Source organism: Pogonomyrmex barbatus, unplaced genomic scaffold, assembly GCF_055798465.1.
Source record: "Pogonomyrmex barbatus isolate J1 unplaced genomic scaffold, ASM5579846v1 scaffold25, whole genome shotgun sequence".
NCBI lineage: Eukaryota > Metazoa > Arthropoda > Insecta > Hymenoptera > Formicidae > Pogonomyrmex > Pogonomyrmex barbatus.
The window spans coordinates 119,866-132,943 of NW_028297122.1; the positions used below are offsets into that span (position 1 = coordinate 119,866).

General features: G+C 34.9%; 1 protein-coding gene and 1 pseudogene across 9 annotated transcripts in view; one reads left to right on the forward strand and one right to left on the reverse strand.

Moving 5' to 3' along the window:
* PIG-S (phosphatidylinositol glycan anchor biosynthesis class S) overlaps positions 1-13,078 on the forward strand; it is a 227,528-nt gene that overhangs the window by 106,717 nt on the left and 107,733 nt on the right. The window lies entirely within an intron of this gene.
* Positions 3,279-5,832, reverse strand: LOC148936262 (uncharacterized; annotated as a pseudogene). Its single transcript, XR_016139667.1, has 3 exons — positions 4,304-5,832; positions 3,952-4,272; positions 3,279-3,665 (listed from the first exon to the last, which is right to left on the reverse strand). The product of XR_016139667.1 is annotated as an uncharacterized LOC148936262 (transcript).

Here is a 13,078-nt window from a genome sequence, read left to right on the forward strand (position 1 = left end):
GATTTTATTTTATTTTTTTTTTTAGTTGATTTTAGTAGTTTATTTTATATCATTATTAAGTACATTGTTATTATTTTTCTATTGTTTTGTTTTAAATTGAGTACATTATTTTAAGAGAATTAAGTACATTGTTATGTACATTGTTTTATTTTAAATTGATATCTTTATTTTTAAAACAATTCTTAATTTTAATTCTTATTTCTATTTACATTTAATTTAATCAAACTTTTATTTTTATAAGAAAGTAGATACAAAATTTTAATATTATAGTTAAATTTTAATATTATATTTGAATATAAATATATTTTATTTGTTTTTATGACACTTATCCAATTATTTATCTAATTATAACTCCCAAATAATAAATTTGTGATGCGGCACTTAGTGCCACGCGTGTCCACGTTCGGCCGAGAGCTATGCCCGATTAAGGATTAATGTTCCGACCTTTTTGTATATATAAAGCAAAATATAATGCACTTCTATCAAGCAAGACTCTCATTATTATTAATGAAAAATTTATATTTGTAGAAACTTTATATTGTAATGTTATATTGTGGCAGCCACAACTATTCGGTCGCGACGCGCCATATCGCGCCGGCCCACTGGGCGCTGTGGTAGTTCGCGCGGCGCGCGAGATTTAAGGATGTACTGGCGCTAACATTCTAACATTGACAATATCTTGAAAATTTAATAAATTGTTTCTATTTATTACCTGAACACATACCTAAAACCTGAAGTCGATTCTCTAACTGGTTTACGAGTTATTTAACTTTTAATTTTGCATGAGTTTTTATGGAATAACAGCATATTTCCACTTATATGAATGAAATTATAAAAAAGTAATATTGCCAATATTCTGAAATTTAGTTTGTGAGTAAATAAAATACTGAGCAATGTTTCTAAAAAAAAAAATTCATATCGATTCACTAATCCGAGATATTAATGATAACGCAAAATTCCGAAAATGAATTATAACCATATTTCAATTGCTTAAAATGTGACAACAGTGTCGACAGTATGAGAAGCTAGCTTCCAGGAGTGCGCTAATGATTTTTCGGACTTACTACGATGCGCAAATTTTTAATTCAGTACAAGGAAATTAGAAATCTTTTTTTTTCATAATGTTTATATTTTTATGTATGAAATATCAACAAATGATAGAAATTTATTAAATAAACATGAACAAAAATATTTAATACTATCATTTCATCATGTAACAAATCTTAATTTATCTTATAATATATATATATCTTATATGCATATATATATATATATATATATATATATATATATATATATATATATAAAAGCTCAGAACTTTTTTGTACACCTAATATATAAGAACATATATGCATAAAAGATATATATATATATATATATATATATATATATATATCTTTTATGCATATATGTTCTTATATATTAGGTGTACAAAAAAGTTCTGAGCTTTTTTTTATAAAATTCAATCTTTATTCAAAAACAAACAAAAAAATATTAATCAGTGAAATATTCCCCGTTTGCATCAACAACCTTTTGCCATATTTCGTAGCTTGCGAATTCCTTACGATAGAAGCTCACCGGCTTCGAAGCGATAAAGTTATCAATGCATTTTCGTATCTCTTCAAATCTCACGAAATGTGTATCAGTCAAATGATGCTGCAGCGACCGGAATAGATAATAATCAGAAGGCGCCATGTCTAGGCTATACGTCGCGTTCCGGAGAAGTTCCCAGCCTAACGCAAAGATATTTCTGAGTCGCTTTCGCAACATGTGGTCGAGCATTGTCATGAAGCAAGATCACTTTACGACGTCCTTGGCCAGTAAATGACTTCTTTTCTTCTAATGCATCGCTCATATTGGTCAATTGTTGTTGGTAGCGGTCTGCCGTGATTGTTTCACCCGCTTATAACAACTCGTAATACAACACACCTTTCCAATCCCACCAGATACAGAGCAAAACCTTCTTGGCGTGGATATTGGGCTTTGGCGTAGATGTCGAAGGTTGACCAGGGTCAACCCATGATTTTCTACGTTTAAGGTTATCATAAAGAATCCACTTTTCATCGCCTGTAATGATTTTGTGCAGAAAATCTTTTTTCCGGAACTTTGAAAGCAAAGTGAGTGCAATGTCACGCCGACGATTTTTGTTGTCTTCGGACAATTCATGCGGAACTCATCTGCCTTCCTTCTGAACTTTTCCCATCGTATGTAAACGTACGGAAATGATTTGCTGCGTAACGCCAAGCTGTTCTGCAAGCTCCTTTTCGTGCGCAGAGTTTATATCCAGCAGTGCTTGCAATTCGTCCGTTTCAATCTTTTGAGGGCGTCCAGCACGCGGTTCATCTTCAAGACTGAAATCTCCTTGACGAAATTTTTGATACCATCTTTTACTTATGTAGTATGACTTACAGCGGTTTCTCCATATGCAGCACAAATCATTGCAGTAGCTTCAGTAGCATTTTTCACTTCGCGTTTCATCTGAAGAAAGCTTGGCGTTACGCAGCAAATCATTTCCGTACGTTTACATACGATGGGAAAGGTTCAGAAGGAAGGCAGATGAGTTTCGCATGAATTGTCCGAAGACATCAAAAATCGTCGGCGTGACACTGCACTCACTTTGCTTTCAAAGTTCCGGAAAAAAGATTTTCTGCACAAAATCATTACAGGCGATGAAAAGTGGATTCTTTATGATAACCTTAAACGTAGAAAATCATGAGTTGACCCTGGTCAACCTTCGACATCGACGCCAAAGCCCAATATCCACGTCAAGAAGGTTTTGCTCTGTATCTGGTGGGATTGGAAAAGTGTGTTGTATTACGAGTTGTTATAAGCGGGTGAAACAATCACGGCAGACCGCTACAACAATTGACCAATTGGAGCGATGCATTAGAAGAAAAGAGGTCATTTACTGGCCAAGGACGTCGTAAAGTGATCTTGCTTCATGACAATGCTCGACCACATGTTGCGAAAGCGACTCAGGAATATCTTTGCGTTAGGCTGGGAACTTCTTCGGCAAACGACGTATAGCCTAGACATGGCGCCTTCTGATTATTACCTATTCCGGTCGCTGCAACATCATTTGACTGATACACATTTCGTGAGATTTGAAGAGATACGAAAATGCATTGATAACTTTATCGCTTCGAAGCCGATGAGTTTTTATCGTCAAGGAATTTGCAAGGTACCCAAAAGATGGCAAAAGGTCGTTGATGCAAATGAGGAATATTTCGCTGATTAATATTTTTTTGTTTGTTTTTTAATAAAGATTGAATTTTACAAAAAAAAACTCAGAACTTTTTTGTACACCTAATACTAGAAGTTACAATATCCTTTGCAATATCAGGCTCTATCGCTTTCGCAATGCCCCAAAAATTTAATCGACAATCATGGTTGAAGGATTATTTCCGCTCACATTTTTTGCATTTTCTGTTATGAGTTGAGTAATCAAGAATAGGTCCAGACATACCTACCAATAATTGCTACCAATAATGCTCCAAATCCATTCAAACTATCATAATTTCTCTTAATACCTCTTCTGCTTCAGTTCATATCATAAGAAACCATAATGCGCACAATGTCATTGAATGTTGCTGGCGTTTCTTTTTACTTAAGACTCGTCTAATGACTGATTAAGAATTATGAAATTGGATTGTAAACTCTCTGGCCTGCATAATACAAATTAACAAGAATCAATTTGTAAATAATATCTATATATTTCATAAAAGAATTATTGATTATTTTATAATTGATTATTTATTTATTATTATTTATCTATTTATGCTTATTTATATTTATTTACTTATTTATTATTTATTATAATCAAAAAGTATTGGTTTAGACGCTTTTTAAAAGGAAAAAAAATGTGAGAATGGGATTTACAGTAAAAATAGTTATAAAATTATATAACTGTATATTAAATATTATATAAGTTATTAAGTATTATATAATTACAATAGCTGTTCAATGTTTTCTATATTCTCTAATGTGAATTGCCGTTCCAACTTCTGATAGCTTTTCTTCGCAATGCTCTCTGTCGCCTGTCCAACTTCTTGTTTATATCTCTTGAATGTCTTGAACTCGATAGTTGGAATATTTAAACAAGATAAGAGTTTATTGAGGTACGTATGTCCTAATCCACTGTGAAGAATACTTTGAAATATAATTAAAAAGAGAATGGAGTTTATGTTTGTATTGAAAAGAGAATCAGGAGAATCTATAATAAAATATATAGAATATTTAAAAAACTTTTGTGAATATGCAAATGCATTTATGTGAACTTACCAATTATTGCTTTAGTATTTACCTTAAAACGAAACAAGCGTCGATTTGCTCAATTATGTTGTTTGTGGCAACTGAATCCGTGGTAACTGAATTCATGAATAGACTTATAGCATCTAATAAACAAAAGCCCAAGCCTTTGCGCATTTCTTTTTCTATATATTGTAGAGAAAGAGTTTTGCTGCATGACATGCACCACAATTGTTCAGCGAGGACGGAAAATTCAATTATGCGGCGTCCTTCCGCGTCCGATTGCAATGATTCATTTTGTTGTTTTGAGTCAAGTTTCGAGTTTGCACTGATTTTTTTTTCATTTATGATCTTACAGTTTTGACTTTGTTTTCTCTGTTAATACATCGCTTCACTTACTAATTTGCCTTTCCAGCGCCTTCTCTTGCATTTCGGCATTTTTCACAGTCGATTTTATTATATCACGTCTCACTATTCTGCAGTACTTAACTAACTGCAGTACCTAACTCGCATTCAACTACAAGATCGCAAGGGAGCCAACCTAGAGTGAAGTGCGATGTTGCCACATTTATTACTGATATTAAGCATTTTATTTTGACTTGTATAAAGTGCTAGAAAGGCAAATATTATGTCAATGACATTTGTTTACATACTTTATGTGTTTTTAAGTATCATTCGATATTTAAAATTACATTAAACATTACTACATTACTAAATACATTAAACGTTACTAATATGCACCACGATTTTTCGTTTCCTACAGTTGATTACAGATAAAATTCACGTCCAAAAATTTTTTGCCGACGATTATAAAAATTGCAAAATATATTCAATTGTAGTGCCAAATATCATATTAACTACCATTATTTAAATCCTTTACACGATACAAGCACATATGGTGCATATTTTAACTTACAAAAACATAGAATACATTTCATAAATTTCAAATTTAAGTAACTTTTGTCTGCGACTGTATAACCAGAACATCCTTAATTTATTTTCTCGCGTTTCACCTTCATCGCCGAGACTATATAAGACTGGCCGCGGGTACCGCTCGTTGTCTCAGTCGCCTCTCAGCTTTTGGCTAACATACGTATCGCGACGACTTTTTTGAGCTTCGAGACCAACAGTTTAGATCTAGTGCTATACGACCACACGGCTGACAAAGCCGGTTAACATCGACTGGGCTCCTGGTCGTAATTAGCTATGGGCCGACAACATTGAAGCGTTTTCTTGCGGCTGCCAACGTCGCTCATCCGTCCGCTTCCGGGCGACCAACTTGCGGCCGACGACGCCGCAGCAGTTAGCGTGATCGAACGTCCTCTTCGTGGCCGTCCAACGTCGTCCAATCCGTCCGTCTCCGGGCATAGTATAAGAAAGCACAGTAGGCTCACTCTGTCAAAAAGCCTAATAATTATCTCTCACGTATAACCGTTTTTGCACAATCAACAATATGACGGTTTTTAGCAGTCAATCGCTCCAATACTGCTCAATATACAAATCAATGCGTAAATATAAAAAAACATTAATTTAAAATATTTAAGATTAAATAATAACTATAATTATTAATCAGATAATAATTTTAACTATAGACAGATATAATTTTAACTATATATATATAAAGCAGTGAAGGATTAAGTTTAAAAATTAAAATGATCATTGTGCAAGATGTTTGAAATAATAATAAAAAAATAAAAATAATAATTAGAGAATTTTTTTTCATTCCTGAACGCTAATATTCTTTCTTCATAATATGTGATAATTACAATTTTGAACACAAGATAAGCAGAATATTTTTAATAATAATTACTTTTTCATTATTCCATATAAATTTAATCTATATAAATTTTAAGATTAAAAAAGTAATTATGCAAAATACACATATGGGAGTTGCGTGCGTGCGTGCGTGCGTGCGTGCGTGTGTGCGTGTGTGGACTTAAATTAAAGGTTACAAATTAAACGAATTTATTCTCTAAATCGTTGTATTTATAATTACAATTATTTCGCAATTGTAATATATTTAATATTCACTTTATCTAACGCATATGAATTTAAATTGTAGCCCGCACATAATCAATAACATGGTCATGTAGCATTCAAATCAAAGGTGTCGCTAAGAAATTATTCTATCGTTCTTTCTTATATTGTGCTTCGAGCAACCTCCTCGCGGCCGACGCCGCCGCGCAACCGCTCGTCTCCGGGCGCATCTTTCCCGGCCGACGACGCCGACCATCAACGACTATCCATGCCGCCTTCCACGGCCGTCAACGTCGACAATCTCGGCTGACAACGCCGATCATCTGCAGCCATCTACGCCGTTTTTCGCGGTTGCTCACACTGAACGGCTGTCAACGCGGCCATCCGCGGCCGACAACACCGACCTTCAGCGGCCGTCGACGCCGCCCTCCTTGACAGCCAACGCCGAGCTCTCGCGGCCGATGACGTCCCTCGGCTCGTCGATTGCCGCACTCCTGACTGCGGATCGACCATCGCAGCAACTTCGTAGACAGAAGACCTTCACGCGTACAAAAAGGAAGTTCTTATAAGAGAAATATCGGAAGTGTCCCTCCCCTCCGATTTTAATGAGCTTCGAGTATGTTAAAATATGGACAAAAATAAGATACACATATTTTTTTTATCTGCGTTCTCGAAATGTTAAGGGGATGAAACTTGACCTTTTGAAAAAAATCTGTTTTTTCTCCTGAGTAAATATCGTCCAAACTGTTAAAGACAAAAAAAGTTTTAAACAAAAAGTTTTACGGCTGCAAGTGTATTTTAACGACACATTTGAATTTTTCAAAAATGTTATATTTTCAAGCCCCCTCCCCACCCTCTCTTCAATTTTCGAAAATTTTTAAATTTTTTTTAAGGACATAAATTCAAGAGCATTTTATGCTGAATACAACGGTATATAATAAAGTCATTTTCCGAAATCGCATTTTTGGAAAATGAGCGAGAAATACCTCTATATACCCGCTCCATAAGTATTCGTCTCATACCGCGTTGGCTGCGCGGGACAACGTTAAAAGTGAATATAATGCAGTTCGTCAGTACAGTATCAGTGCAACAATAATTATTGACATAAGCTTTGAAATAAGCTTTTTATAATAATAATAATAAGAATAGTAATAATAGTAATAATGATAGCAGGTTTTGTTAAACGGAATTCAAATATTTTTGATGAGGTATCAGAAAACATACGAAGCACTTTGGACTTAGAAACAAGTTACAAATAAAGAAATAATTATAAAATATAGTTTATTTAATTTTATAAAATATGGTTTATTTAATTTTGGTCGTACGACAGCTATTGCAATGCTTACGATAGTTATTGCAATGTTATGAATATATTTTATTGATCAACATTTATATTTCGTCATAATATCTTATTATGACGCAACGCTATGCAAGAAATATATTCGCTAAGGCATAGTTTTATTTGCATATGTTATTTACATGAGCATTGTTTGCATGAGCATTGTTTGCATGAACATTAGAATAAAAGAATGCAAATCGCAGCGAATTCGCAATCTTATAATTAATTTCATTTTCTAAAGTATTATCGATTGATACAAATGAAAGATACGTGCTTAATAAATGAATATGTACTTAAAAAGAAAGTTATGAAAATTTTTATTGCTTTTTATATTTTCATACATTTTTTTATTTTATAAATTCTTCAAGTTGAAATTACAGTTATTTATTTTAATTAACTTAAAAATTTTTTAATCAACAATTATTGATTTTGATAATATTTTTTAAAGATTTTTAGACACACTAATTTTTAGACATACTAATACATGATTTATATATTAGGTGTACAAAAAAAGATCTGAGCTTTAGATTTCATACAACCGAAATAACAATTTAAGTTTTATATATCTTCCCGCTCTTTTATGGTTTTAAAGCGTTGACATTTGGCCTTCTAAAATGCTATACGGTTTGGCATTTGATGCACATAATCTCAAAAATCAGTAGTGTTCACAATGGCAATAACAAAAGAACATATTAGATTTTCCATTTACTTCGCGTTTCATCTGAAGAAAAATGCTGCTGAAGCCACCGCAATGATTTGTGCTGCATATGGAGAGAACGCTGTAAGTCATACTACATATAAAAGATGGTATCAAAAATTTCGCCAAGGAGATTTCAGTCTTGAAGATGAACCGCATGCTGGACCTCAAAAGATTGAAACGGACGAATTGCAAGCACTGCTGGACATAAACTCTGCGCAAACTGAAAAGGAGCTTGCAGAACAGCTTGGCGTTAGCAACCATTGGCGCAGCAAACCATTTCCGTATGTTTACATACGATGGGAAAGGTTCAGAAGGAAGGCAGATGGGTTCCGCATGAATTGTCCGAAGACAACAAAAATCGTCGGCGTGACACTGCACTCACTTTGCTTTCAAAGTTCCGGAAAAAAGATTTTCTACACAAAATCATTACAGGCAATGAAAAGTGGATTCTTTATGATAACCCTAAACGTAGAAAATCATGGGTTGACCCTTCGACATCGATGCCAAAGCCCAATATCCACGCCAAGAAGGTTTTGCCCTGTATCTGGGATTCGAAAGATATGTTGTATTACGAGTTGTTACAACCGGGTGAAATAATCACGGCAGACCGCTACCAACAACAATTGACCAATTTGAGCGATGCATTAGAAGAAAAGAGGCCATTTACTGGCCAAGGACGTCGTAAAGTGATCTTGCTTCATGACAATGCTCGACCACATGTTGCGAAAGCGACTCAGGAATATCTTTGCGTTAGGCTGGGAACTTCTTCGGCACGCGACGTATAGCCTAGACATGGCGCCTTCCGATTACTACCTATTCCGGTCGCTGCAGCATCATTTGGCTGATACACATTTCGTGAGATTTGAAGAGATACGAAAATGCATTGATGACTTTATCGCTTCGAAGCCGATGAGTTTTTATCGTCAAGGAATTCGCAAAGTATCCAAAAGATGGCAAAAAGTCGTTGATGCAAACGGAGAATATTTCGCTGATTAATATTTTTTTGTTTGTTTTTTAATAAAGATTGAATTTTACAAAAAAAAAGGTCAAAACTTTTTTGTACACCTATATTATACAAGATTATTCATTTTTCTTGTTCAACAAATTTTTTATAAAATAATCAGTTATTTCAAAGATACATTAAATTATAAATTAGCTATTGAAATAAGTAATTATTTAAATAATTAACATAAAATGAAAGAGAAAGAATCATTGGATTTTCAAACCGCATTTGATATACCAGATGCAGAAGAAATAAAATTCACTGACGATGAAGAAAATTACGCATACACTGTAAAAAAATGTTATGTCGATAATATTGATAGAATATAAAAGAAAAGCAGTTGAATTTTGAAGAAATAGTAAGACAAATTCAAGAAGAATTGAAGGAGTGAAACAAAGATTTCAAAATTTTTATCAAAATTTCGCCCGATGTTTACGTAAACAATGTATGCAAATAAAATTACATCTCCATAAATCTATTTCTTGCGTAGCGTTGCGATAATAAGATATTATGATACGAAATATAAATGTTGATCAATAAAATATAATCATAACATTGCAATAGCTATCGTAAGCACTGCAATAGCTGCCATACGACCAAAATTAAATGAACGATATTTCATAAAAATAATCTAATATTTCAAAAAATAATCATAAAAATTTCTTTATTTGTAACTTGTTTTTAATTGTCCACGGTACTGCATACATTCTTTAATGTATCATCAAAAATATTTGAATACTGTTTAACAAACCCACTATTATTATTAAAATTATGATTATGCTTATGATTATTATTAATAAGAGGAAAGAGAGGCCAATGAATGAGCGAAAACGAAATGACGAAAATTGCTGAAGAAGGCTCCGTGAAGCCGAAACAATATCAAATTTATATTGAAGGTGATTCTGCTAATTATTGTTTTTACAATAAATATTGTTTACTCGAATTTGTTACGTCATTTTCGTTTGTTCACTGGATTCTCTTTCCTCTTGTTAATTTATACGAGCTGTCTGATACAATTTTGCTCTGATGATTATTATTATTATAAAAAAAGTATTTAAAAAGTATAAAACGAGTATTAAAAAAATACGAAAAAGCTCTTATTTCATTTATTAATAATTATTGTTGCATATTGTACTGACGAACTGCATATTCACCTTTAACGTTATCTCGCGCAGTTAACGCGATATGAGACGAATACATATGGAGAGGGAATATAGAGATATTTCTTGCTCATTTTTTCAAAAACGTGATTTCAGAAAATGGCTTTATTATATGTTGTTGTATTCATAAAATGTTTTTGAATTTATGTCCTTATAAAAATTTAAAAATTTTCGAAAATTGAGGGTGGGGGGCTCGAAAATATAACATTTTTGAAATCGCATTTTTGGAAAATGAGCGAGAAATACCTCTATATATCCGCTCCATATGTATTCGTCTTCTACCGTGTTGGTTTTTCGTTGGTTTTGCGTCATTGTAAAGTACACTTGCAATTATAAAACTTTTGTTTAAAACGTTTTTTAATATCTTTAACGGTTTAGACGATATTTATTCAAGAAAAAAAACCGATTTTTTTCAAGAAGTAGGTTTTCATCCCCTTAACGTTCGAGAACGCAGATAAAAAAAAAATATGTGATTTTTATTTTTTTCCATATTTTAACATACTCGAAGTTTATTAAAATCGGGGGAGGAGGGACACTTCCGATACTTCCCTTGTTAGAGCTGTTTGGGTCTCTCCGGAGGACATCCCTCCGCGACCGACCGCACCATCCAAGGGCTCATTCAGGATAGAACGGCTACCGACACATAGAAGATCTCTAGATCTTAACAACAACGGACGACCCAAGTGGTAACTGCGCCTCATCGAGTTAGGGCACATTAGAACTCGCCACCCACGCCGAGATACGAGATGTTTTTGGAAGGACGTTGGCTCACAAACGGATCCCGTCGATCCGGCTCTGCTTAAGCCTTATCCGGTGTTCCGGTACCGACGAGGGAGATCCGACGCGCGTCAGAGATGCCGAGAACACCTGCAAGAACGACTCTATTCCGCATCGACGTGATTGACCCTGATGACCCGACCATACTCTCGCGAAGCACACAGACTTATTACACATCTGTATAACTCAAATCAAGAATATAATGCATTGCGATTAATTCCAAGTACGGTTATTGTGCGGACACCCAACCTTTATTCCTAATCCCTGCAATCAGCACTTAAAATTAATTGCGCTAGATCACTAGGTTAATTGCTTGCGCTATCTCTAAACTCTGCCTGCTAATTCCGCTTTGCTTCCACGGCCTAATTATTCACCGCTGGCATCCCACACAGCTGGTCCACCAGATTAGCGGATTCATCATGAGTAAGCTACATCGCTTCGAAAACCCCACTTGGAGACACTTTCAGTATCAGACAATACTCAAGCACTCCATTCGCTTTCCAATCACTCTTGCTCACTCTCGATACTCCCAAATCGCAACAAATCAACAACCATTCAAATCAACAACCTATAATGTATTAATTTATTGTTGTTTTCGATTTTGTTGTTGAAATGGTTCAACAGGAGGTAAAGTAAAAAAATGATAAGGATAACTTAATATTAATATTTAAATAATCTAGTAACTTTAAGTTATTTTTCTGTATAATAAAAAAATGATGTTTTCAAATATATAATACATCGGTATTTATTGGTATTTCATTGTTCTATGATAATGTGAAAACATTTTGAAAATAAACTTATTTAAAAAAACTTTATTATTGCATGGTGTCTAATAATCTCGGAAAATAAATTAATAAAATAAATACTCTAAATACTTTAATTTTGAAATTATTTCACAATAAAAAGTTGTAAATATATAAATTATATGTAACTTACATTGCTATTATATGCGTTTTAAAATTTTAGAAAATAAATAAAAAGATAGAAGATTATTTTATTTAAAACATAATAATTTTGAAATATTAATTTTTTTCTGATCTATAATAAATAAAATTAAAACGTCTCTATCTCCGCGTCGATCGGTTCTGCAGGATAGCGTCGATCGGTTTTTGGTCAGGATTCGGTACGAGAAATATCGTGTTTCTTGGTATGTCTGAAGATTTATATTTACAATGCCGACTGGCTGTTTTTATATGTACAGTATTTACAGGTATTTCGCCATTGGTACGGCGAAAAGACGCGCGGTTTCTACGTATTCTATACAATCGTTTGCTCGCGGTCGGTTCTCCGAATTTCGTCGCGTTCCTCGATAGGCGCGGCGCGGGCGCGACGGTGCGTGGGGATTTCGGCCGGCTTGTTTTGACGGATCAGCTGTGTGTTAGTGCTATGACGGATCAGCTGTGTGTAAGGCTATGACGGTTCGAATGCAGGAAGCTCCCTGCTTCTCGATCGTCAGAGGAATATGTGCACAAGGGCTTTCTTTGTGGAGCCCAGGTTGAGAAGCTCCTCAACCTGTGAATACTTGTGCGCTGGTGGATTTAGAGGAGCGATCGGCCCGAAGCTCCTGGCACGATAGGTAGCACCCTAGATCGCCTTTTCTGGAGAGGATTTGGAATATCGAGAACAGTGTCGGACTGGTTACTGTCTCGCCGGAGATAGGTCTCGTTTATCTCCCGGACTCGCTTAATATACCCGAGCCGGCCATCGGTCGGGAGTCGTCGGGAACGGGTCGGCCGGACTCGGGTCGGGGTAATTCCGGGGATGTCTTTGTCGGAATCCCGCCGAACGCGCTCGGGAATTCCGCGAGGATGTTCGGTGGCGCGGTCGGTAGCGGGGCCGGCGGTGGTGGCCTTACCGTGTGTCTATTGTTTCAC